Here is a 27,780-nt window from a genome sequence, read left to right on the forward strand (position 1 = left end):
GTGATAATTCAGGGGCATCAGCGTCTTATAGCATCTTCCAGCTGACTCCTGGGTTTATTTCCTGAACAACACTCAGTACTTAGTACAACATACATTTGGGCTAGATAGTACAGCTGGTAAGGCACTTCTATTGCATGAAGCAATCCAGTATGATTCCCAATACCACAAACAGTTCTCTGAATACAGCCAGGTGTGACTCCGGAACTCAGGCACAGGAGTATCCCCTGAGTGCCACTGGGTGTGGCCCCAAAGTCAAACCAACACACAAACACACACACACTCACACACCATCTCACCTTTTCTATGTTTGGGAGTCTGACCCCAGTTAACTAAGTCCCCTGCAAAGTGGGTGTTCAACTGGGAAAAGGGTTTGCATTCAGGCTCACCCAGGTTTTTGGCAGAATTTACTAGCTTGTACTTATAGCTTCATGGTATCTTTTGTCATCAAAGTTATCCAGAGAGTAAGGTAAATTATTTTGGTGGTAATCAGTTAATAATTATCTATTATTTAATAATAATTTAGTTTTGTTACTGTAAAATGCTTTAGCCTTATATGAAATAATGCAATGAAAAGAATGATATTCCATCATGTAGGCTACATTTTATTACTCAGAAATATTTTGCATACTTTTCCATCACACACGGGGGGGGGGAATTACATAAAGGAATAAGTGTTAGGAAGGCAGAGACCACCTTAAAGCCTGTACTCCCAACAACTTGAAACCTGAAAACCTATTTTTGTGTTACGACACTTTTACCAGTTTCTTTCAAAGGAATCAATCACTGCCATGTTGTAATGCAAAATTCTTCACTTTTTAATGAACCCACCACACTGGCCAATTCCATTTTGTTTTCTCTTTGACAATCTCAGAAGCATATATATAAAGCACTTATAAAACTTTTTTATAAGTTTTCCAATGCTCTCCCATTGCTGAGTATTCAGTATCGTTAGCGCCAGGATGGCCAAGGAATGATTGCAGCCAGGAAAGGCACAAGTACCAATTATTGGGCTGTCATGATTTATGTAAGTGTTTGATTGACCAGCATAAGTCAACTGGTTAGACATGTAAATGCAACCATTGGCTGACAAGAATGGCAGCACATGACTCTTGCCATGACTACACAGAGCCAAAGCAGTCAGTCAATTCTAGGACTATAAGCATCAATCACATCAGTGATTTGGCAGCCTAAATAGTTAACAACTGGATGATGACTGAAATTTCACTTTCAATCAATCACAGCTACATGCCCTCAGTAAAAGAAATAATTGACATTTAGAGCAGTTTTCCTTTAACCGAAAGTCATTCATCCCCTAGCACTGGTTGAATGCTTACTAGACACACTCAAGTAATTGTGGTAACTGTTGGAGATACATAAATAGAAGATTGAAATAGTGTTAAAAATAAAATATTCCTCAAATAGTTACTTTTCTAATATGTTATCTACGCAACTATGTTTTCTCAGCAGCCATCAGCTCTACACACCCAAGATCCTGTTCCTTTTTCAAGAATTTCTTACAGTTAAGAAAATCTAATATTTAATCAAAATTTGCTTTGGTGTGCAAAATCTATGTATCTCATTGACTCCAAAGAGCCAATTCTTATGAAATTTGCTACTTCCTTCTTCTCTGGCAGAAAATTCCACACAATTCACTGTGTTGGAAGCTTGCCACAAATGCATGTGTTCAGGTTGAGGGTTGGGGAGGGCCGTTAGGATGGAGACCACTATGGCAGTGATAGTTGGAAATGACTTCTCTGGACAAGAACTGAGCGCTGAAAGAAGGGATATATGATTCCTGAGCACTCCCAGGAGTGTATTCAGTACCTGCATTTCAAAACATAATACTCAGAAGGAGAGAAAGAGACAGAGAGACAGACAGAGAGAGAGAGAGAGAGAGAGAGAGAGAGAGAGAGAGAGAAGTGCCTGCCATAGACTCAGACTGAGGCCACAGGGAGGGTTGGCTGGAGGAAACTGGGGATATTGGTACACTGGTGGTGGGAAATGTCACTGTCACTGTAATCCTGTTGCTCGTCGATTTGCTTGAGTGGGCACCAGTAACGTCTTCATTGTGAGACTTGTTGTTACTGTTTTTGGCGTATCGAACACACCACATGTGCACTGGATAAAGGAATGTGTGTTGGAACATTGTGTGACTGAAACCCAATCAAGAACAACTTTGTAACTGTATCTCATGGTGATTCAATAATATCTATATTATAGATTATAAATAATAGAAATTAAATATATATTAAATATATAATAGAAATTTTAAAAATAAAAGAAAATTCCATGTGAAATCTTGTGATGACACCCATTAACCAGTAAAAGTTAGAAATACTTTGTTCTCTGCAAATATTTTCTGTAAGTCAAAAAGCACTGAGAACAGACACCAGGTTTGTACAAATGCCAGGGGTGTGGATGGGGGATGGAGGAGAGAGAAAAAGAGAGGGAGAAAACTTTTGAACAATTAGACCCTTTTTTCCTGTACTCTTTCTAAAAGTAATCAAGTACACCCTTATGACTTTGATGTACTAAGTTCTCAAACCAAAACATTGCAAAATATGCACATTCAAAGCCAAAGTTGTCTATTTCCTCTCCAAACCTGCCACTCCTACTGGCTTCCCTTTGCCCACATCTGGTCAAGCACAATTGCTTTTTTATGTATGATACTGAACCTCAAAAGTACACTTGTTTGTACTCACACCAAAATCTTTGGACATGCTTACACAAAAGTAAATTTTTTTAATAACTAGGAAAGGAATAATTTGATCCTCTTTTCATCTACCTTTCAGCACTTAGCTCTCTTTTTTTATTTAGTTAGTTTTGGGGTCATACCAGAAGGTATTCAGGGGTTACTCCTGGCTCTGCAAATCAGGAATTACTTCTGTGATTCAGGGAGTCATATGGGATGTCAGAAATTGAAGACAGGTCAGCTGTGAGCAAGGCAAGGTCCTTACTGCTGTACTATCTCTTCTGCCCCCCTTAGCTTCTTTTTAATAAGACCTAGCTTTTCACCTCAAGACTCACCCCCACATGACAGTTCCTCCATAATTTCCTTCAGTCTCTGAGAATAAGTGAAAGGACTCTCCTTCATGCCCCCCAGTTTCCCAACTTCAACCACCAAATTGTCAACTATTTTAGTAATGTAGCATGATTCTCACCAATTGTAACAGAGCTTTTTCCCTCACCAGGATTTGAAAACTATGCCATTGTCTTTGAAATCTCAGCGCCTAACATAAATAAGCATTTTATATCTTGTAAGAATAAGTGAATGACAGATGATGCTCATAAATGTGAACTAGGAGGTTGAGTGTATTTGAGTTTGAATTAAAGGCAATTTTCTGGCTGCAGATTCTGACCATGACTTGCTATGCGACCTTTGGAATGTCTCTTCACTCTTAAATGTAGGTTACTTGGTCCTACAAGGAAGTGAGGACAGGAAAATCATCTTCCTCACAGAGCTGCTGAGACACCAAAGCGGGGCCCACTAAATATGTTACCTAGTGTAGGACAACATCTCTGCCTTGCCACATGGAACCTAGGTTATTCCCATCACAGTGCTCCCATTCCTTTGTGGGTTTATTTGTAACCTCTTTCTTTGTTTACTGCCTCCCAACCAATCAATCACCTTTATCTCCTAATCAGACTCTGTTAACTTGCAAATATTGCTTTTCTCTTCCCTTAAGTCCTTGACATAGTTAATTCAGAATAATGTCCTTTTTGTATAGATACAAGAAGACAGTTAATGTAACTTGGGAATTAATTGACTCCAAATGAGGCTGTTCTCTCAACTTAAGCCTCAGTTGCCCTTACTTCCGAGCACCCCAAAAGCAGGGCCCCGACAAGGGACTGGATGGACCCAGGGCAAGCTGTGACATCAAAATGGGCCAGGCCAAAGCGCCATAATATTTAACTATAAGTCAAGAGCATGGTCATGGACAAATTCTGTCATGATCCAAAAAGTAACAACTTTTTGGACCCTGAATTAGGACCCTGCTAGGGTTAGGAAAGATTAATCTGGCCTGAGCACTCTAGTCTGAGGTCTATAGCAAGATGTCCCCAGGAGAGCCACCTGCAAGCTTAATGTATCTCTAACTGTGTCCATACAAAATAACTAATATTAAGAAGTAAAATAAAGATGTCAATTAAGTTATTAGATTAAAGAAAGGAGAAAAACACCCTAGGTGGTATTTTGCCCTTGAGCCTGATCTGCGATCAGGAATGGCTTTCAACTGTTGAAAGGTGCTACTCAACCTGGGTGTGTGGTTGCTACCACCAAGGTTCGGAGTTGGTGAGAGAGAGAGAGAGACTAGAGAGAGACCAAGGTAGTGAGTCAGAGCACAGAGAAATGAGTGAGGGAGAAAGTAGGAGACGGAAATGAGGGGATGTGTGAAACTAGAATGGGGGGCTTAGTGAGATTGGAACAGGCACCTGGGGACAATGGAATAAAGGGCAACTGATCACCAACCAGCCTGGCCCTTGTTTCCTCCCTCATCTGCCCATGGCACCGGCCATCCTGAGTGGGGGAGCAGCGCGAGACCACCGAATGCAGGTGGCGAGAGAGAGCCGCGGGTTTCCGGGCACTTCCTGATTACACAACATAGCACATAATACATTCTGTAACACCTTTGGGGGTATCATACACTATCAATAACATCTTGACTGGAGGACAGAAGACAGTGAATATGAGGAAAGGGAAGGCAGGGAAATTTGCCAAGTTTTACTTATGTGTTATAAATTCCAGCTTGACTGGCTCCTCCATTTTGAAAATGAAACTAATATCAAGATAATGAGCCCAATTTAACAATAATCTGATGGTCTGAGATTAGCGGATAAAACGGTGATTCGGGCACTCTGGATTGATCTGTGCTGTATTCCCAGACCTTGTGTGAAGCCTCGGTTTCAGGGCACTGTAATTTGCCTTCGCCCTGGAAGAGGTGAAGAAGCTGTAGCTAATTCACGTGGAAGGAAAATGGTTAAAGTCACAGAGAAGCTCAGCATCCTTTAGGGACTTGGGCTGAAGCAAAGCACATGCACTAATATTAACTATGGTTCTTAGCCTTTGGAGTTGACAAGATGAACCCAGCTTCCCGCAGACCAAACATGAATGCTCATTGAAGAAAAACTTTCAGGGAAAAAAAAAGCCAACTAAATCTAAGGGGCTGTCAACTCCAGGGTCATCAGTGAAGTGATAAGCAGCGAAGAGCTGAAATCAAAGGCTCCTCTGCCTGCCTGCCCTGTGCACTCCCCTCATCGGGAGAGCACATGGTGGTCACGGCCTTTCCCGCAATATTTATAATGAAGGAACCACATTGGAGGTGTCAGCCTTGATTATTCCGAAAGCTTCCTCCTGCACAGATCTGCCCTGGGGCTAACAGTAAAAGTACCTGATTCCCAATTCTCAAACACAAAAGCACACAGAGCTTGAAAGAGAAGCTGACTAATAAAGTTTGCATATCCCTAAGAAAAAGAGCTTATGAGAAAGAAGAAAAGGAATGGCAAGATTAAACAAAAACAGTAAGCTGGGATGGGAAATGATAAAAATTTTAAAAGGCAAGAACTTAAATCTATTTTCTTTCTTGTTTTAAAAAATGTCCTTGTTCATTTACATTTCAGTGTGAGCCATTCCAGGAAGCTTGCTGCTGTTTCATCCCTGGGCTAGAATACCTGGCGCTTTGAATGTGGGCTGGGGGAGCAGAATATTGCTCTGCTCTGCTTCTGTAGAGTCTGAGGGGAGAGGCACAGGGAGCCCTGCGCTGGTCCTTTCAGGCAGGAAGAGGTTCTAGATGGGCTGGGCAGAGCAAGAACTCCAAATGTCCCTGTGACCACATGCCTACCACGGCCTTCTCACTGTGTCCTGCTTGTTCCTTTGTGTGTTCTTCCGCATTCCCTTGTGTGTGGAAAGATAAACAACCCTATAGTGGCTTTCTTTTAGCATTGCTGAGAAATTCACTAAATTTACTGCAGAAAATAAAGCTCCTAAGAAAGATAATTTATTTGCTCTCATTATCAATCCTGACAAAATTTGCCAAATAGAAATCAAATCACTGGCTTAGCAGTTTGGTGGTTTCACAGAGGGATGGTTTGAGCTTGTTGTGGTTACCAGAGTTGTTAGCCAGAGATCCCATACTCCTGGTTTATGCTGGCTGGCCATTAGATTGCACACACTTGTGATTGGGTGGAGTCTATGTCACATTCTCATCCAAGCTGGAAAAAGAAATGCCAGGTAGAAATACTAGGTCAGAGCATTAAATTTTCTAGCCTTCTATAGTTCTCTTTGCACTGCCATGAAATCTGAAAATGTTATAAAGTATGCGTGTGCCATCAATTTGGACACTGGCAGAGACTGTGAACAAACTTCTTCTTCCTATTCCAAAGTGGACTCAAAGAAAGTGAGAAATTAACTATTGATGCATGATAAGATGGGTGTTTTCTCCTGGAGACTTTCCCAACCAATGCCTACTGAAGCAGAATGTTTTGATTTGTATTGTTTTAGAATTCAACAAACTCTGACTGTCATAGGCCATAGTTTATGCTGTGTGCTTTCTTATGTAATGAATGTTTATAAAATGTAAAAATCTTGAAATGAAAATCATCTCTATTTTCACATACATACAGTCATGCATTCCTTAGCCATGAAGATCCATTCTGGGAAATGTGCTATTAGGAGATTTCATTGTTGTGAAAATGTTGTAGAGTGTTATTAGGCAAAACTAAGTAAGATACTCCAGTGATTTTCAGCTTTTTTACATCTATAGGTCAGTGAAAAAGAAGAAACATTTCACAGACCACTAAGGCATAAATATAAATCATTATTTATCCCAAAAGGGGCTCAGGGTTTACTCCTGGCTCTACACTCAGTAATTACTCCCGGCGGTGCTTAGAAGGCCATATGGGATGCTGGGGATTTAACCCAGGTGGGCCGCATGCAAGATAAATGCCTACCCGCTATACTATCATAGCAGAGCTTGGCAAGCTACTTGTGGCGTACTCGATATGCCAAGAACAGTAACAACAACGGTCCTCATTCCCCTGACTCTGCAAGAGTCCCCAATAATACCATCAGGCTACACTAGCACACGGCTGGGATGAATGGAGACATTACTGGTGTCCGCTTAAGTGAATCGATGAACAACGGAATGACAGTGATACAGTGATACTAATATTTTGTGTGTTGGTTTTAAAATCTAATAATCAAAATGAACATGTCATGGGTATGTGACAGTAAGTAAAATTTCTGGTAGAACATTCTGAACTTTTGGGGAAGAAGTTGGCCAGAATCAGTGATGTGAGGGGACAACTCTTAGCTTTGCATTTGGGAGTCATCCTTGTTGGTGCTCAGAGGACCACACAGCATCAGGGATTAAGCCTGGTGCCTTCTGCATGCAAAACATTCACTTAATCCTTTGAGTTATTTCTCCAGCCCCACAACCTTTTGAACTTTTGAGAAAGCAATATTTCATTCTAGTAATTTTGATTTCTAGTAAAATCTAGTTTTACATTTTAGATTTCTAGTAAAATCTGCTGTTGCTTCTTTGCTAGAATATTCTATCAACATGGCTGCAGCATTGTTTCAGAAACACCAAGAGCTGCATTAACATCCACTTGATCTCTCTGTTTTTTGTTTTGGTTTGTTTTTTTTTTTAGTTTTTGGGGTTTGAGTTTCACTCCTGATGGTGCTTGGGAACTTTTTTCCCAGCTCTATATTTGCTCCCCCACCCAGACCTCACCCCCTAACAGGCTCTGAGAACCACGTAGTGCCAGGGATCAAATCAAGGTTGAGTGCATGAAAACAGGCACCTGAACCCATGCATTATCTTTCTGGTCCACTCTGGCTTTTATCACTAACAAAGTCTCACACAAATAAGTTTTAGAAATATAACCAATAATTTAATAGCTCTGTAACTGAGGGATTGATATTCTTCTTCCAATGAGATCCAAAATTGAGAAAAGTTGACATAGATACACAATGGAATACTATTCTGCTATTAAAAAAAATGAATTCAGGCAGTTTGTTGCAACTTAGATGGAATTGGAGGAAGTCATATTAAGAGAAGTGAGTCAGAAAGGAAAAGATAAAGTCACTCATTAGCAAAGTATAAGCAAATAAAACAAGAAGTCAGACAATTCCTAGTGGAAACAAAAAATATGTATTGTTGGTGAAGATACATTGGTAGAACTGTGATCTGAGGGTGCAGGGGTGAAGGTCAGTGTGCAGGGGAGGCGATCCTGCAGGCACAGAGGAGGGGCCAGGCATCCGGTACTGGGCCTGGTGTAGCAGCATTTTATGTATAAAACAATAGAGACAATAGTGTTGGCTCTACTATTAAACAAAAACAATAAATCATTTTATTTTGTTTTGAGGGTTTTGGATCCACATTCCATGATGCTCAAGGGTTACTTCTGGCTCTGGACTCAGGAATTACTCCTGGCAGTGCTCAGGGGACCATATGGGATGCCGGGCATCAAACCTGGGTTGGAATTAATAACATCTGGTTTTTTCTCTGTTTCTCTCTTCAATAATCTTCCTCATTTATCTTTCTGGAGTCCAGCTTTGCCTGTATTTCATGATTTAGACTCTCTTCCTCCCTTACATGCACACATTCACAGATGCACACACTGCACTGAAGAAGACTGGACATTTTTGCTGCAATATCACACGATATTGTACTTAGTGCTTCTGTACTCTATAGTGTAAAATTGGTTAAAGTGTCCCATTTTATGTGATGTACATGTTTCTACAATAAAAAAGTAAGATGAATAAGTCAATATAATGAATAGATGAATAAGGAAATGTAGCAAAATGTTAATTATAGAAACTAAGTAATGAATATGTTTTTTTAATTTTTTAATGTAAAACACATTTATTATTATTATTGTAACATGGCTACAATTGTGTTAGAGTTTATGGTATTGATGTACAATTTACTGCACCTACCAACCAAAGTGCCCAGACCCTCTACCTCTTCCCTGTCACCTTAATTCCATCCTATTTCCCTTTCTCCTCCCACTAGTGCTTAATAATATGAGTCTTGTAATCCAAAACCAAAGCTTAGTCATTGTTTGATACTATTGTCCTATTTTTCTATATTTGACAGATTAATGAGACTACCCAGTTTCTGACTTATTCTGCTTCTACAGTCCCATCCACATAGCAACAAACTAAATGATTTCATCTTTTTTATTACTTCATAGTATTCAATGGTGTGTACATATTACAACTTCTTTATCTATTGGTTTGTCGGTGAACATTTGGGTTGTTTCTCTATCCTGGCTATCATATTTGGTACAGCAATGAAAATAGGTTTGCGTATATTCTTTCTAAACCCCTCAACAGAGTTAGGGATTTATACATATTTTTTTTACTAATACATGTAGTTTAAAATAGTCAAAATGTTCAACAAAAAATGAAATCTGCTGGAGCAGGAGCCATAGCACAGTGAGTAAGTCATTCGCCTTACACACCAGCTGACCTGGGCTCAATCCCTGGCACTAAATAGTGTCCTCTGAGTCCTGCCAGGAGTAATCCCTGAACACAAAGCCTAAAGTAAGGTATGGACACCGCTTGGTGTGGTCAAAAAAGCAATCACACTTTCACGGCTGCTCGACTTCTTATATAATTATGCCACTAATATACCAAGAGTAGCATACCCCATTTGATGCCATGTCAGGTTGAAGACAACCAATTTTGATTAAAAAAATAATAATATATATGTACATATATACATCTGTATATATATGTATATATATATATATATATATAAACACAAGACTCTAACAACATGTTAATGATCAGGGGCTTAATGGTTCCAAGATAAGATATAACAATTTTTACACACATTCCTCAAAAGAAACCTTTAATTAATTTATTCATTTATTTATTTTTATTGAATCACCATGAGAAAAGTTACAAAGCTTTCAGGTTTCAGTCTCAGTCATACAATGATCAAACACCCATCCCTTCACCAGTGCACATGTTCCACCACCAAGAACCCCAGTATACCTCCCATCCCACCCCCCGCCCTGCCTATGTGGCTGATGATTTTCACTTTACTCTCTCTTTACTTTGATTACATTCAATATTTCAACAGAAAGCTCATTATTAATTATTTGGAATTTCCCCCCAACAATCAGACCTGCCAAAAAGACATGATTTGATAATTTGTTTTTCACTGCTGATAATGAAGAGTATATGAGGTTGCATGGCTGCAGTTTTGGATTTCTGGCATGTTAGTAATTAAGTCCAGAGAAATTTATGCCAGAAGTCACATCACTGCAAGCTCATACCTCCAGTTAGTGGCCTCCATAAGATGGCGGTCGCCATGCCGCCACCAAAAAGAAAGTCCGAGAGAGAAAAACCTTTCCCCTCCTGGAATGCCATCGTGCCACAGCTTAGTTCACAGTCTAGAGGCATTTCAGCAAGAAGCCACTGGGTGCCAAAAGTAGTTCTCAAAGGAAACCTTTTTGATCATTTTTAGTCAATTATACATAACAAACACTGTAGCACTGTCGTCCCATTGTTCATCAATTTGTTTGAGTGGGCACCAGTAACATATCCATCGTGAGATTTGTTGTTACTGTTTTTGGCATATCGAATACACCACGGGTAGCTTGCCAGGCTCTGCCGTGTGGGAAAGATACTCTTGGTAGCTTGCCGGGCTCTCCAAGAGGGACGAAGAAATTGAACCCGGGTCGCTGGCATACAAAGCAAACACCCTACCCGCTGTGCTATCACTCCAGCCCATAGCAAACAATAAAAAATAAATCATTTAGCATCTGCCTTTTGGGCAGGCTTAGGTGATGGTTGTGAAACTCGAAATAATGGTGGAAGGAAGGTGTAATGGTGGTGGGATTGGTGTTGAAATATTGAATGTAATCAATTACTGTGACCAACTCTTTGATGATAAAAATTTTTAAAAAGCAATACAAAAATGAAATCTATTGATTTTGGTTTTGTTAGCAAGAAGCTGAATATATGAGGACTGTCCCTTTTTTCTTTTATATTGAATCACCATGATCCCTGACTACAAAGTCAATTTTGCATTCTGTTAGTCTATTCTACAGATGTTCATTGCTCCAGAAGGTCACAGGGGGCAAACATCAAAATGAATACTTGAGAGTAGAGGTTTTTTTTTTATTTTAGTTTCTGTTTGTTTTTGTCTTGTTTTTTGCTTTATGGTCATACCTAGCGATGCTCAGGGGTTACTTCTGGCTCTGTACCCAGGAATTACTCTTGGTAATGCTGGGGAGACTGTTGCTTGAATATTCTTTCAGTCAGAGGCTCTGAGACAAGGAATGCGAAAGAAATTTATGTCATAAATTTCTGTGTCAAACCTGTGACAAAGGTAGAGAGCCCCGAAATCTCCTTTTATTGATCATGGTACCTCTAAAGGGTGTAATACAGTGACATCATCAAAAGCATCAAAAGAAGTTACAAAAAGTGATCCCTTCTCTATTCCATCTGCCTTCTCCCCTCCACTCATAAGCAGGCTTCCAGCTATGGGGCAATCCTCCTGGCCCTGGTATCTACTGTCCTTGGGTGTCGGGGAAGGGTGGGAAAGGGAGTTATCTCGAGGACATTGGTGGTGGGAATGTGCACTGGTGGAGGGATGGGTGTTTGATCATGTGTGATTATAACCCAAACATGAAAGTTTGTAACTATTTCACGGTGAATCAATAAATTTTTTTAAAAAGTTATAAAAAGAGCATTAAAGCAGCAAGATATGTCCTTATATCCGCAGGCCAGTGCATTTTGCCCTAAGGAAAGAGATACAAAACAAAACCTTTCTTGGGCTACAAGTCTTTGGGTTTGCATCCCAAAAACAAAGTGTGCGGAACCTGAAATCTACATCCCAAAAAACAAACTGGGGCAGGGCTGGGCTTCTGTGAGAAAAGGAAAAACTGACTCAATATGCTGAAATTTATGAACTTATTTACTTAAGGCAGCTTAAAGGAAAAAGATGTTCAGCTTCATCAAAACCAGTCAGGGCACACGAGAAATCTTGCCCATTTTTATGGGTCCCCATGTTTCTGCACGTCATATGGTACAGTCTACATGGGCTCACCCTGATAGCTCAGTCCAGCCCCAACAGGGGACCATATGGGATGCTGAGGATCGAACCCAGATCGCATGCAAGGCCCTACTCGCTGTATGATAGCTTCACCACCCCCTTTTTTGTTTGTTTGGTTGGTTGGTTGGTTGGTTGGTTGGTTGGTTGGTTGGTTGGTTGGTTGGTTGGTTGGTTTTTGGCTTTGTTTGTGTTATTTTTGAGAGTAGGGATCTTATTTTTTGTACTCCACAGATAAAAACTTGCTGACGCTATTTTAATCACTGGTTCCCCATCTTACAGACATTTGCTAAACATAACTGATTCTTACCTATCAGTAGTTCTCAAAAAATAAAGTGAAGAACTTGCAAGCACTAACTCGTTGATGCCTGAGCATATACCCCAGGTGGAAGACAGATCAGGATGGAGAAGGAAAAAGCTGTTTGTAATCATAGGAAATAAGAGCCAAGAAAACCATTCTGGGAAATGAGGAAGAATGAGGTCAATGACTCATTCTTGACTTGCTTTGTTTGAGATGCCTACTGTAGGGGCACACTCAAAACAGCAACAAATATGGTTGGACACAGAGGTCTAAGTTTGGAGCAGAACTTAGAGAACTTCCATGGTGCACCCCTCCTTCCTTTTGCAGTTTCAGAAAGGAATAAAATATATGTATGGACCCGCACTCATTTCTGCTTCTGTTTGTGGTTTGATCCTCCAAGACTGAGGAGTAGATAGAGCATCTCCACATTCCTGGTGTGTGCACATGCACATGTTTGTGCATGCGTGCGTGTGTGTGTGTGTGTGTGTGTGTGTATGTGTGTAGGTACATGTGATCCCTCCCATCCAGTCAAACTCCTTTCTGTCCAGCAGTGTGGGCCTGTGGGAGACCTACAGAGGATGTATGCACTCTGGTTGTTGTGACGTTTAGAAGCTTTATCAGACAAGACAGAGGCAGGTGCCATACCTTGACCTCTATTCCAGGAGACACAAAGACAGAAAATGCTGATTTAAACATGTTAGTGGGAATTCAGAGAGATGTAAATATATTCATATGCAGCATTACATTTTCAATTATGTAAAAGGAAATGGAATGATATGGAAAAATCTGCAAATAAAATTGTTCAAATAAATAAAATTTTGCTACCTAGAACACTTAATTCTTATAACATTGGAAAACTTTATGCAGAGCACTGCAAGTGTCCAATCAACAATATAGGCCCAAATCTATTTTTCAGTGGCTTGGCTACATTTAATAAAACTGTGTGGGATGTGGGATAGGTGATCTTCTCTATGACTTGCTGCTTTAATTCAACAGGAATTTCCAAGGTCATTCACCCTTTACTCTCAGGACATGAAGCTACATATGTCTGCAAATAGCTTTCTAGAAATGCAATTTTATAACACCTGCTAATCCATGCATTTTTATAATTACTGAGGAAGACTGAATGCACCTTCTACATAGTACCCCAACCTTCCTTTTTATTACAGATCACCTTTGAATACAACTCCCTTAATGCACTTTTCTTCTCCTTCAAACTTCCATCATTTCTATAATCATTTCTATAATATTCATTATTAGAAATCCCCCTGACTGATCCCTTATCTCTGATGCCTTGCACAGAGCTGGCCTTCAAGGAGGGCAGAATAAATACCAACTGAAGTGAATAAGTGAGTGAAAAATAGATAATAAGCATCCAACAAGAACGACAACTTGTTTTATTAAGACAAGAAAATGTCAGAGATTTTTCTTGTTCAGCTATTTCATGAGGTGGGTTGAAGAAATAGATCTTTTTAAACCAAATTTTCACTAACTGGTCATCTTAATCATTGCTGTCTCTGTGATCAGGGGTCTCCAGCCAAATAACATAGATGCTTCTAGCCGCCCACAAAAAGGGCTTGTCTAGCAAAGTGACAAAACATAAAATTATACTGTGACCTTCTTTCCTACACTATCCCAATTTTGGTATAGAATATAGTCTAAGGGAGAAAACATTGAACTCTGCTAATATCCATATTCATTTTTTAGCAAGAAAAGACTGCCAGAATGCCATGCCAAATCCCTTATGCATAAAGCATGAATAAATGACTCTGTTATTGGAGAGCTGGTTTGCCTCTGAATAAAAGGAAGGTGGAAAGAGACTGAGGAGGTGATTCGGAAAATGCCCACAGAATAGAGGTGAAGCTAATTGCTTTCATTTTCTTTGAAGCTTATTCTACCCATTTTATTACCGATTCCACAGACAACTAGTGATCAGCTCTTCCCCTGCACTCCACTGCAGCAAATCAGAGCTTCTCTAAGCTGAGTTTTGTTTGAGGATTCTGTGTCACGTGCACGCAAGCCATTTCCTTTCTGCTGTAGCCGAATGAAAGTGTTTTCATTCACATCCATTCCATTCAAACTGTATGAAAAAATTACTATCATTTTTTTAATTATGTAAGTTCTCAATTACACAACCCTCCTAGAAGAAAAGAAAATTTAATGAAGGAGTCGTTTAGTGTCATGCAGGGTTTTGAGAGAGTTGTCAGCAGTCCATTTCAAGTTCATTTCACAGTCCTAGATGCTTGGGAAGAAGGACTTCTCCCCCAAGAAGTTGGATTTCCCCAAGAAATCCAAGATTTTAGCTCTCCCCCACCTCTAGTCAACTGATCAAGCAACCGCTCCCTTAGCAGAGACAGGCAGAGGGAGATTTGACCTACTCTCAAGACCTTTTTGTCCCTTCACACATCTGGGAGCTAAGAGCACTTCATCATACAAAATTGGTTTTTGTTTTTTCATCTCATTCTTTTCGTTTCATTTCATTTTCATTTCATTTTCATTCTGGTGGGGGGTGCAGGGTCCTCCCAGGCATGCTCAAAGGCCTCCAGAACTACTTCTGGGGATTCTCCACCACAGGGCCTTTGGTTAAGGATATGGCTAAGGGGGACTACCACGGCCACCCATGGTTCTTGAGGGCCTTCAGGACTAGACCTAGTGGTACTCAGAAGCCACAGAGCTATATCTGCAGTGCTGGCAACTCCAGAGCCCTGGGGGCCCATGTGATGGCAGATATCAAAGTCAGGTCAAAGATACACAACACATGCACCTTCACCCCTATACTAGTTTCCTGGCCCAATTACTCTGATTCTTAATTTGTGGGAAACCAAAACTTTCTTTTTATATATATAAAATATTTATTTATTTGTTTATTTCACTTTTTAAAAAATTTTATTGAACCACTGTGAGATAGTTACAAGCTTTCATGTTTGGGTTACAATCACACAATGATCAGACACCCATCCTTCCACCAGTGCACAATCCCCACCACCAATATCCTGGGTATACCCCCCCTTTCCCACTCTCCCCATGCCTCTATGGCAGATAATATTCCCCATACTCTTTCTCTACTTTTGGGCATTATAGCTTGCAACACAGACACTGAGAGGTCATCATGTTTGGTCCATTATCTACTTTCAGCATGCATCTCCCATCCCAACTGGTTTCTCCAGCCATCATTTTCTTAGTGATCCCTTCTCTATTCTATCTGCCTTCTCCCCTCCACTCATGAAGCAGTCTTCCAGCTATGGGGCAATCCCCCTGGCCCTTATATCTACTATCCTTGGGTATTAGCCTTATGTGATGTTATTCTATACTCCACAAATGTGTGTAGTCCTTCTATGTCTGTCCCTCTCTTTCTGTCTCATTTCACTTAGCATGATACTCTCCATGTCTATCTGTTTATAAGCAAATTTCATGACTTCATCTCTCTTAACAGCTGCATAGTGTTCCATTGTGTAGATGTACCAAAGTTTCTTTAACCAGTAATCTGTTTTAGGGCATTGGGGTTGGGGAAAGCAAAACTTTCTATGTAATTTAGTATATAACTGATCTTTTATTTAAGGCTTCTCCCATGACCTTTCCCCCGCTTTTACAGTATCTTTTTCTTTCTATTTTTCTTTTTGGGTCACACCCGGCGATGCATAGGAGTTACTCCTGGCTCTGCAGTCAGGAATTACTCCTGCTGATGCTCAGGGGACCATACGGGATGCTGGGAATAGAACCCGGATCGACCGTGTGCAAGGCAAACGCCCTACCCGCTGTGCTATCACTCCAGCTCCCTTTACAGTGTCTTTAATCAAAACAGATTTTCGCTTTATGTGAGGTGAGCCCATGGAATTTTTCTGCAGGCGGAACCTGGAACCCCACTTCATGTGCATGCTGCAGAGTAGTGCTGCGGCCTGGAGTACTGCAAGGGCACTGGGTAAGCCCAGAGACATTCAGGCTGGAAGATTCCATCCGGGACAGCTTCTTTTTTAAGATCGGATCTGAAAACAATAGAAAATGAGGAAAATTTCCAAAGACCCCAGAGGTTTCTCCAAAATACAATGCTGCAACACAACTTGGAATAATAGACTTTCTCTTCCTTTTTCCTAAAGTAGACTTTTTTCTTTTTCTTGTTGCTTCTAGGAGGGTTGTATAATTGAGAGCTTACATAATTTTTTAAAATTATATGTCACGTGGGGCAGGTAACTCTGTGATGGAGGCCTGCCTTGTGGGGACAAGACCCTGGCTTCCATTCTGCAATGCAAAAGAAAAAAGAAATGTTCATGCACTGGGAACACTCCGTGTGAAAATTCTAAATAATATAACAAATAAGCCAAGCAAGTTTGACAGAAAATTCATTTATATTTAAGGATTTAAAAAATTTCCTTAATTTTTCATTCTTTTTAATTTTAATTAAAAAAATTAAATCTAAACTCATTTATATTTAAGTGGGGCTTTTTCTTGATAGAGGTGAGGAAGGGGCCCATACCTGGCAGTGCTCAGGGGTTACTTCTGGCTCTGATTTTGGGATCGCTCTTGGTGGTGCTTAGGGGGACCATATGGGATGCTAGGTCTTAAATACATACACTCTGGCATGTATTTAAGCTTTATGTGCATGCTATGTAAGTGACCAAGGCACTCTGGAAGGTAGAAAAATTAGTGAAACACTGGACAAAGTAGTTACCAGTGTTTGAAAGAATTTTCCCCCCCTTTGAGAAGCATCTAAACACTAAAAGGGTTCTTCCTGCTGTCCATACCACTACTGATTCCTACAGTGCCAATGCACCCAGGAGATGAAACGGTCTAGGGAATCACACATCAGTCCTCCTTGTTTGTTTTTCAGTCACTTATTACAGCATGCAGTGCTTATTGCTAGAGAAGTTGTTAGAACACTTCTTAGCCGTTCTTTCCAATCTGTAACTGCACCTAAGGTGAGAGAAACTATTGTGATGAGGAGGTAAGGGAAGCAAATTTTGATTTCTTTTCACATTCACTGTGGACAAAATGCCTTCTAAAAGATGTCCTTTGATTTGGGGCATCTTATTTGGGGGGAACTATACTCAACAGTGCTTGGAGCTTACCCCTGACTCTGTGTTCAGGGATTAGTCCTGGTGACCATCTGGAATGCCAGGAATTGAACCCATGCCAGCCAGATGCAAGGCGAATGTCTTATTGCTCCTTTGCTATTTTAACCCCAGTTCTATGCCACCTGAACTGTGTGCATATAATTTGCTGCTACATAGGTGAAATGGGGAATATCCTGCTGAATTAAATTAGCCAGAAGAGAGATAGATGCAGAATGATCTCTCTCATGTGTGGGCTATGAAGATGCACAGTAAGGAAATAAAAGATGGACACAAGCAACAGAACCTGAAAACTGTTCTACATAACTGAGCTGACCATGGCAGGGAGACGGTGGAAGAAGGGTACCGTGGAGTGTTTGAGGGGCAACCTCAGCCAATGCTGAAGAGAAGCAGCCTGTCAGGTGAAGAGTGTTGGAACGGTGTATGCATGAAACTCTGTCATGAACAGTATTGTCAATCACAGTGCCTAAAATACTTTTTTTAAGTTTTAGTGTGTATATTTAGAGAAGAAAATAGAAAAGAAGGGAATAAAAGGAATCATTTCAAGTAACAACTATAATCATAAGCTATAAAGTGGCTAGTCAAGAGGCAACCCACTTTCTTTAACCACTTTTGGAAACAGATGGTTCTGAATGTGACTAATTTTCCTCAACATTTAACAGCAACATCAGAAATTAAACATGTTAAAGAAACCATTAGGTTCAGTCCCATTCCTGTTACTAACAGTGCTGTCTATTAGAGAAATCATATTCAATTAACGTGTTTACATTAATGCAAGGAGGGAACTTGAAGGAAAGAAAAGAATGCCTTCTTGATAAATGCTCCAAAGCAAAATCTGAACTCTTCCTTTCGTTGTTCAAGCCAAACACTTGCAGTTAACACGTTCCCCTTTCAACAAACAAAGTACATAGATCAAGTTGAGGTTTTAAAGTAGTCTCCTGACCTACTTCTTAGATAGTCTCCTGATCTCATCCCAGCAAGTATGGTATATTTCTAATTCAAATGAATAAAACATCCTACTTGCAAATGTCTTGGTTTGTGGAGTAAAATGAAGGTTCCAAGCAGCAATCCCAATTGCAATCCTAGCAAATACTTAGGGAATAAGATATATTTCCACCAGCAGAATATCTCTCATGATATTTTCCATGCCACAGTTCAAAGTTTGAGTCTAAAGACCTATGCTGACTTATCTGCCTTCCTCAGCAAGGCAACTTGGATGAAAATCATTTCCCCAAAACCTTCGGTTCTGATATATGACTCAGATGCCCCAAGAGAGTGAAATGTGTCAAAGACTTTTAAAAACACCTTTGCTCCAAAGATAGGATGACCCTGAACCTCTCTTGTTCTCACTTTTTGAGGAATGTACTAAGGATGATTTATGAGTAAGATTTGAATGCTCTACCTAACAGGCTCAGAACACGCAGGGCATTGTGGTGAACTAGAACACTTCCCGAAACATAAATACATTCATTCTCTTAACTAAAGCCCAATGTCTCCCTGAGGTTCTCCCTAATAAGGGATTTTCCTAAAAAAAAAAAAAAAAGAAGAAGAAGAAGTTTCAGAGGCCCACAGATACAAGGTGCATGTGTTAGTGACTAGAGGCACATTCTTGCTTTTTTAAATCATTGATGGGAGTGGGTAGATGAGTCAGAGCATCAGAGCAGGTCTTTTGCAAATGGGAGCACCAGTCTCGATCCCTAGAACGATGTGATATCTCTATACACTACCAGAAGTGCCCACCGAGCACCACAGGCTGAGGATAGTCCACTTGAGACAGGGTGTTCCACTACTCAAAAAAACACTGAGAAGAAATATAAAAATTAGGAGGTTCCTCCCCAAATTTGCAGAGAGTTGTAAGATACATGATGCATGGCTCTTGGGTCAAGGATCATAGGATTTTGTCAAGCTGTTTAAATAGCATTAGTGGGCATGCTCACTCCATAGAGTTACACAGGTCAGGTAAATAATTACAAACGCACCCACTCTTTTCCCACTCCACTTTGGAAGGAACCAGGATTAGGAGCTAGCAAAGTGCTTTCTCCAGTAGGTTTTTTTATTCAGTGTAAAAGACAATCAGTTGTAGAATAGTCTACCTAGTCTTGCTTGCTCATGAAAATCTGAACTGCTTGAGTCAGTCACAGTTGGCAGTCAGAGAGAGTCCATGTTTTTCCTTATATCCAGACTTTTATACAAACTAGGTGAGTACCTTTACCAGAAAAAGAGACAAAACATCACAACAATGGATGACAGAAAATTTGTGCATTTATTGATTGCATTATTCATTTGACAGGAGAAAAGTAAGTTCAAGCTCCTGGCCTGCGCTCATCTCAAAGGTTCATTGTTGGATAAACATGGAGAGTATCATGCTAAGTGAAATGAGTCAGAAAGAGAGGGACAGACATAGAGGGACTAAAATCATTTGTGGAGTGTAGGGTAGCATCTCATGAGGCTGACACCGAAGGATGGTAGATACAAGGGCCAGGGGATTGCCCCATAGCTGAAAGACTGCTTCATGAGTGGAGGGGAGAAAGCAGATGGAATAGAGAAGGGATCACTAAGAAAATGATGGCTGGAGGAACCAGTTGGGATGGGAGATGCATGCAGAAAGTAGATAATGGACCAAACATGATGACCTTTCAGTGTCTGTGTTGCAAGCTATAATGCCCAAAAGTAGAGAGAGAGTATGGGGAATATTGTCTGCCATGGAGGCAGAGGGAAGGTGGGAAAGGGGGAGTATACCAGGGATATTGGTGGTGGGGAATGTGCACTGGTGGACGGATAGGTGTTTGATCATTGTGAGATTGTAACCCAAACATGAAAGCTTCTATCTCACGGTGATTCAATAAAATTTTTAAAATTAAAAAAAAAAAGTTCATTGTTTTTGTCTAAGGCATAAGACTATCTGGGGCAGTGTGGCCTCAAGGGGGCGCTAAAGTCCCATCTAGAAATGTGAATCACACAGGGCACCAACTCGTAGGCACCCAAGGAACCAGGGAGTTGGCTAATGCCAGGTCAGGCAGGAGCGACCCTGGAGTTTCACTGATCAGCTAGCAAGTGTGGCCAGGCAGAAGGACAGAAGGACATTCAGACTCAAATAAGGTGATTTTCAGAACTGCTCAGTCTGGCTTCATTTTGCACAGCCTTAGAACAAGTGCTTTCCGCCTCATCTCCTCCCACCTGCTGTCTTAAAGAAGAAATGGCACAAAATATAAGCAGAGAAGAACATGATTTTCTTTCTTTAACATTCTTAAGCAATTCATATACCTGAACCAGAAGCACAAAACTTGCCAACTTACAGATCGGTCCCTGAAGCTCCAGTGTTTATGGCAATCAATATTTATTGATTCATCAGAAACTGCCAGGTAGTGGGAGGTTAGATAAACATAGTTCTTGCGTTCTGGGATTATTAAGGTCTAGTGACAGAATTTCATACAGCCAAGATGGAGTGCCTGAAAGTGAAGTTGGGGAGAGAGGCACATAATTAGTTCTGAGTTCCAGCCTGCCACTGGGTGCACTCAGTTGCTAATTACATAACTAAAAATAGGGCCAAACCATATATGTCTATAGACTGTGGCCAGAAGAGGCAGGCATGAGGGGGTTTTCAGGGGTTGCACTCATTCTACTTATTCTGAATGCTCAGTAGAACAAATAGGTGTTTCTCCCAATCCTAACTTCTACCTCGTTCTCAGATTTCACTGCTTCCAGATACTACTAAGTATAGGTTCAGCAGGAACTTTTTACTAGCAGATATAGGCAAACTGTGTGTACAAATTTAAAAAGTATCAACTGTTATCCATAAAAATCATACTGTGGCCTAGTATGCCGCTGACAGTGACTAGAAATGAGACGTGGGTGTATATACTCAAGAGAAGTAGTCACAAAAGTACTGGAACTCGGGAATTGGAGCAATAGCACAGCGGGTAGGGCATTTGCCTTGCATGTGGTCGACCCAGCTTCGAGTCCCAGCATCCCATATGGTCCCCTGAGTACCACCAGGAGTAAGTCCTGAGTGCTAGAGCCAGGAGTAACCCCTGAGCATTGCTGGGTGTGACTCCCCCCCCAAAAAAAGAAGCACTGGAACTCTTGTCAAATCCTCACAATGTCCAGTTACATTGGCAGTGTAACCAGTCATTTGGGAAACACTTTCTTTTCCACAGACTCCCAGCCTTGTGTTTCCCAACAATCCTGCTCATCTTCAAGTTCCTCAAGATTTCCCTCCCTCATGCTAAAGGAATAGGTGGGAACTGGTGGTCTGGGTTTCTGCCTGTTCCCCAAAGCTCAAGCTTCTCAGACAGTATTCAAAAGCAAAGTTCTATTTCTTGCTCTTTACACATAGTAAAAATCAACCTCTATATGACTAAAATTTTAGTTTCATTTTTGTTTTCTTCCAGACTCAGTTTTTATTGTTTTCCTCTGAAAGGAAACCTCTATATTTCTGTTTTCTATTTCCATTTTCCATTTGGACTGGAGTGATAGCATAGTTGGTAGGGTGTTTTCTTTGCTCACGGCCGACCCAGGTTCGATTCCTCCATCCCTCTCAGAGAGCCCGGCAAGCTACCGAGAATATCCTGCCCGCACGGCAGAGCCTGGCAAGCTACTCGTGGTGTATTCGATATGCCAAAAACAGTAACAATAAGTCTCACAATGGAGACGTTACTGGTGCCCGCTTGAGCAAATCGATGAACAATGGGACGACAGTGCTACAGACAGTGCAAAAGTGCTTCCATTTCATACTGCTCAAGCTTCTTTCACTGTATCTCTCTCAGCCTCCCCTAATGAATCACACATCCCCTCAGTCAGAACCTCTCACAATCTGAGTACTGTGTGAGTGTGTCCCTGTGTGTTTGTTTGAGTGTAGGTATGTGTGAGTAGGTGTGTTTTTGTGTTATTTTGTTTGAGTATAGGTGTGTCTAAGAGTATGTGCAAATGTATGTGCAAGTTTGTGTGCATGTGTACGTGTAGGTATGTGTGGTTGTGTGAGTGTACAAGCATGTGACTGTGAATGTGTGCAAGTGTATGTGTGAGTGTATGTGGGATTATGTGTGTTTATGTGTGAGTATGTGAGTGTCAATGTGTGTCTATGTGAAGTATGTGTGTCTATGTGTATGTGTATGTGTGTGAGTATATATTTGTGCATACATGTGCATTCTTAATCAGAATGTCTCCTTTGTCACAAGCTGTATTTTTAATAGGAAGCACCTCCCAGTTAATTTTGAGTTAACTAAAATCATCAATAATCAGCTGAAATCTTTCCTCCAGATGAAGTCTGCATACTTAGAGGAATAGCAGTACGCTCTGACCACATGGCATGTTTCTCAGAGTCATGCCAAAACCTCAGGCAGGTCTACCCACACACAAGTCCTTTTCTGTCCTAGTTAAAATAGCTCAGACCTTCCTTTTCCTTAAAGAAGCCACAGCTCTCCTAGGTCTGATAGATGGACAAGCAAGACTGAATAAAACAAACTTGCAGATTAACCAAATATAATAAGATGCTCATATAAATAGGGTTCTGATCAGAGGTGTTCAATGAGGTCTATGTTTCTTATTTTTTCTGTTGTATTGTTCGAACATGGGGCGACATTCATCAGAGGGCCAATCTACAAATTATTAAATATATCAAGAGAGCTTCTATGCCATTGCTTTCCTTATCAAAAATAAATCCATTGTTTAATATATGTATGGAGACAAATTAATTTATCTCCCTCTAAATAATTTCTGCCTGAAAGTCTATAATAACACACATTATGCAGATGCTCTAAAAATAATGTCTTATTTTTAGCAGTTATTAAAAGCTTTTTCTAAATCTACCAATTCAGAAGTATAAATACAAGTAGGAGGAATAATAGGACAAACTTATGAAAAATCTTTGACAAGGAAAAAACCAGGATTAATATAGCCATGTAATTTGGGAGGAAGAAAGATAGAAAGAAAGAAAGGAAGAAAGAAAGGAAGGAAGAAAGAAAGAAAGAAAGAAAGAAAGAAAGAAAGAAAGAAAGAAAGAAAGAAAGAAAGAAAGAAAGAAAGAAAGAAAGAAAGAAAGAAAGAGAGAAAGAAAGAGAGAAAAAGAAAGAAAGAAAGAGAGAGAAAGAAAGAAAGAGAGAGAGAGAAAGAAAGAAAGAAAGAAAGAAAGAAAGAAAGAAAGAAAGAAAGAAAGAAAGAAAGAAAGAAAGAAAGAAAGAAAGAAAGAAAGAAAGAAAGAAAGAAAGAAAGAGAGAGAGAAAGAAAGAAAGAAAGAAAGAGAGAAAGAAAGAGAGAAAAAGAAAGAAAGAAAGAGAGAGAGAAAGAAAGAAAGAAAGAAAGAAAGAAAGAAAGAAAGAAAGAAAGAAAGAAAGAAAGAAAGAAAGAAAGAAAGAAAGAAAGAGAGAAAGAAAGAGAGAAAGAAAGAGAGAAAAAGAAAGAAAGAAAGAGAGAGAGAGAAAGAAAGAAAGAAAGAAAGAAAGAAAGAAAGAAAGAAAGAAAGAAAGAAAGAAAGAAAGAAAGAAAGAAAGAAAGAAAGAAAGAAAGAAAGAAAGAAAGAAAGAAAGAAAGAAGAGATAGAGGGAAGGAAGGAAGGGTGGGAGAGAGGGAGGAATTGATCATCTAAAATGAAAATGAACAGGTTAGGAATCCTGAAGTTTAAGTTTCACAAGCTTCATAGTAATCTGCTTCCCACCTTGAAGGCCACCTAAGAATAAGCCCCTACCCTGTTGTCTCCATACAAGGAGGCACTGCATTTTGTCACCACAGAAGCCTTCTCAGATGGAAACTATTGGGAGGTTCCTCCTCCGGTGGATGAGACTGAGACCAAGAAAGGTTGAAAGTGTGAAAGACAGCATCAGGACCCATCTCTGTACCCCACAATCAGCCCATACACCATGCAGCCTCCTAAGACCAAAAGAATATTTGCCTCGCTTCTATGACTTCTCAGCATTAACTTATTTGTATTCTATCATAAGTTTCCTAAGGAAGAGCAGCACAAAGCTAAGGTTGTTTGTTTTTAAATGAACACAAATTTGGACCTTAAGCTTTCACATTCAATATACCATCATTAGGTCTTATGTTTTCATCTCTCATTGCTTCCTTTCAATCCTCCAAACAAAATGAGCTCCTTCATCAGTCATGGCCAAATGGCTTTTGAGTGGATGGAAGTTATAGTTGCTAGTTGTGGAGTTCTCCAAATCACTAAGTTTAGATTATTTCGAATGTCAAACCAGCACTTAACAGTCAACAGCTGAGAATCTGACTTGATTTTATTTTGGAGTCAAATCCTTTCCAAGCTAAGGTATTATTCTATAATTCCTCACATTACCTAGAAGTGTCATCAAAAGAAAATAAAGATATTTTTCACATCCTTAAGTAATTCAGAAACATAGGGGATGATCCTTCTAATGTGGAAGGCTCAGGAGTTAAGTTGCTCATTTTCAAGGGGAGCATTAACTTCCTTAGCACCCAGAGGTCATCTATCAGGTGTAGGAAAATAGGTAATTTAATAAATTATCTCTCACATGTGAAAAGAATTTATCTACCTGACATATTCACCACTAAATGTCATTTAATGCTGAAATTAAAGCCACGAGGCACTGTGCAAGCATGATTAAACTAATCAATAATATTTACAAAGTATACCATATGTATTTCACATCAAGGCACATAGTCCTAGCACTAGCGCCAGCCCTGCTGTTTGCAACAAATAAGACCAGTTTGTTGATGGCAGTATTATTTTCAAAGCAACTTTAAAATAGCTATTTCAAAAAAATAATTAAGATCCATTCATTAGCAAACCACCTAACATGACACAACAAAAGCTACCCTTCAGTTCTGAAAATAAAGTGGTGTTGACCAGAGAATACAGAGAGTGAGGGTGAGAGGACCAGGTCGAAGGGTCAGTTGATAGTGTTGGGTGGAACTAAAATTCCAGTGGTGGGTACTGTGTGGTCTATCTATCTAGTCTATCTATCAAGGTGTGAATCTATAATCCTGAAAGGTATCTGGCACTATTGATCAAGGAGAAATCTATTAAAAAGATGTATTTGAGTTAGAAATGATCACTTTGGACAAGAACTGAATGTTGAAAGTAGCTAAAGGGATATACATGATATCCTTTTAATACCTGTAATGCAAACCATAATGCCAAAAGAAGAGAGAGAGAGAGAAAGAGAGAGAGAGAGAGAGAGAGAGAGAGAGAGAGAGAGAGAAAAGTGCCTGCCACAGAGATAGGCAGTGGCAGGAGGTGTGGAGGGACACTGGAGACGTTGATGGTGAAAAAGGTAGGCTGGTGAAGGTAGTGGGAAAGGTAGGCTGGTGAAGGAAGGATATTGGAACATTTATGACTGAAACCCAATCACGAGCAACTTTGTAACTGTATCTCACTGTGATTCAATAAAAATAAGTCTGTCAGTATTACTGTTATCCCGTTGCTCATCAATTTGCTCGAGTAGGCACCAGTAACTCCGTTGTGAGACTGGTTGTTACTGTTTTTGGCATATCGAATACGCCACGGGTAGCTTGCCAGGTTTTGCCTTGAGGGCAAGATACTCTCAGTAGCTTGTCGGGCTCTCCAAGAGGGGCAAAGAAATTGAACCTGGGTCGGCTGGATGCAAGGCAAATGCCCTACCAAAAGATGCATTTATTCAGCATTAGTAAATAGGGGCATAGATGAGGAAAAAACAAACCAGAAGAGAAAAGCATTGTCTTCTCAAGGTCTAGCTGACATGAACACTCAGAAAAAGTATCCAGAAGCAATAAGAGCCCTTGGTTCTCACCTCTGTGGCACCCTTTGCTAGCACTGGTCCAGAGCTGTGCTCCATGGAATGGTGTAGGGAACTAAGGAGGTGCATGAAGAGACTGATGGGATATCATTGAAGCTCTCTGATCATCACTTTCTTTTTCCACCAAATGTTTACTGAGTATCTCCACTGTGCTAGGTATTGAGACAGACGCTCTGCAAAGACTCCTGATCTATGACCATATTGCTCATTATCGCTCATGCCTTTTAATCCTAGGGCCTTAGTACAGCACCAGGCATGTAACAGATGGTCTGAAAATGGATATAACTCACCTGTTCTTCCAAATAAACATCACCACCATTACTCAGTCGAGGGTGGAGAGGTTCACAAGAACAGTGAGCTCCTGTATTAGCCTGTGAACCTGTCATTTATGCTCCCGGCATCTGTCCACTGCCCAAGTAATGGCTCAGAGGACAGTGGAGGGAAGAACAAACTTTGTAGGAATTTTCCATACACGTGACTAAGGCATATTCCTAGAAGGCTACAACAACTCAAACTATTATCGGTTAGAAAAGCCATTCGTTTGTCAGAAGACTACACTGATTTCTTATGGAAAGTGCCTATTTCACACTTACTTCTTCTAAGTCAAATTAAAAATGGAGATTGCATTAGAAAAAAGAGGAAAATCTAAAGCCTGATATCCCTGAGGGACTTCTCAGGCCTGACTCCTGAATCCACCTGGCTTTCATCATCTTCTTTGGGGCCATCATTGACTTCCTGGCACACGGTGTATGGGTGAAGCAGCTAAGTGTCTGACTACCAGGAGGAGGAGAATAGGGCAGGTTTGCTGAGGTCTACAAGAACATTTAAAGATATGCAGAGAGTTAGGTGAAGTCCCAAGAAAAGCAACTGCAAGAAGGGAGGGATGGGGAGTTTTCTGAGCTAAATCTCAGCACTTATTAGCCTGGGAAGATGGAAAACAAAAGGAGGACTGACCAAAGGCTATCAAATTATAAGCAAGGGGAGAGTAGCGTGAGGGCTTCTTCGCTAAACAAGCTACAGAGAAAAAATGGGAACAGGAAAAAGGGGTTGTGGATTGAATGTATGTCTATCAGGCACATTTTCAATGATTCACACAAGTTTCTAAATCTGTGCAAGCTCCCCCAAGCCCCCATAATTCATTTGGTTTCTCCCAATTATCCCTGTCATCCAGTGACACCAGGGAGAGTGATGAGTTTATAACAGCTGCTCTAAAGTTTAGCCACATAAACCCAGAGCTTGGCACGGCATCCACAAGAATAGCAGCTACAATACTGTAACTTTCCGTGATGTCTTCAAATTTATGCTCAGAGTTACATGGCTGTTGTGTTTTCCCTATTTCTCTCCACCCTTTTACTCTAAATGGGGCATCAACGAGAAGCTGGTCTGGACTTACTTCTCTCCTCTAGTGAATCTGTAACTTCCTAAATGGAGTCCTTGTTTTCCCCAACAAAATACTCTATGTTCACACCCTCCCCAGACCCACAGTGGTGAAGACATTAGGAGGTGCTCCTCTAGTCAGTCAGGATCAGAAGTAGGTGAGGTCATTATGAACAGGATAAGTGTCCTTGTAGGGAGAGAGCTTGCTTCCTCCCCTTCTC

The sequence above is a fragment of the Sorex araneus genome, chromosome 10 (assembly GCF_027595985.1).
Source record: "Sorex araneus isolate mSorAra2 chromosome 10, mSorAra2.pri, whole genome shotgun sequence".
NCBI classification, from domain to species: Eukaryota; Metazoa; Chordata; class Mammalia; order Eulipotyphla; family Soricidae; genus Sorex; species Sorex araneus.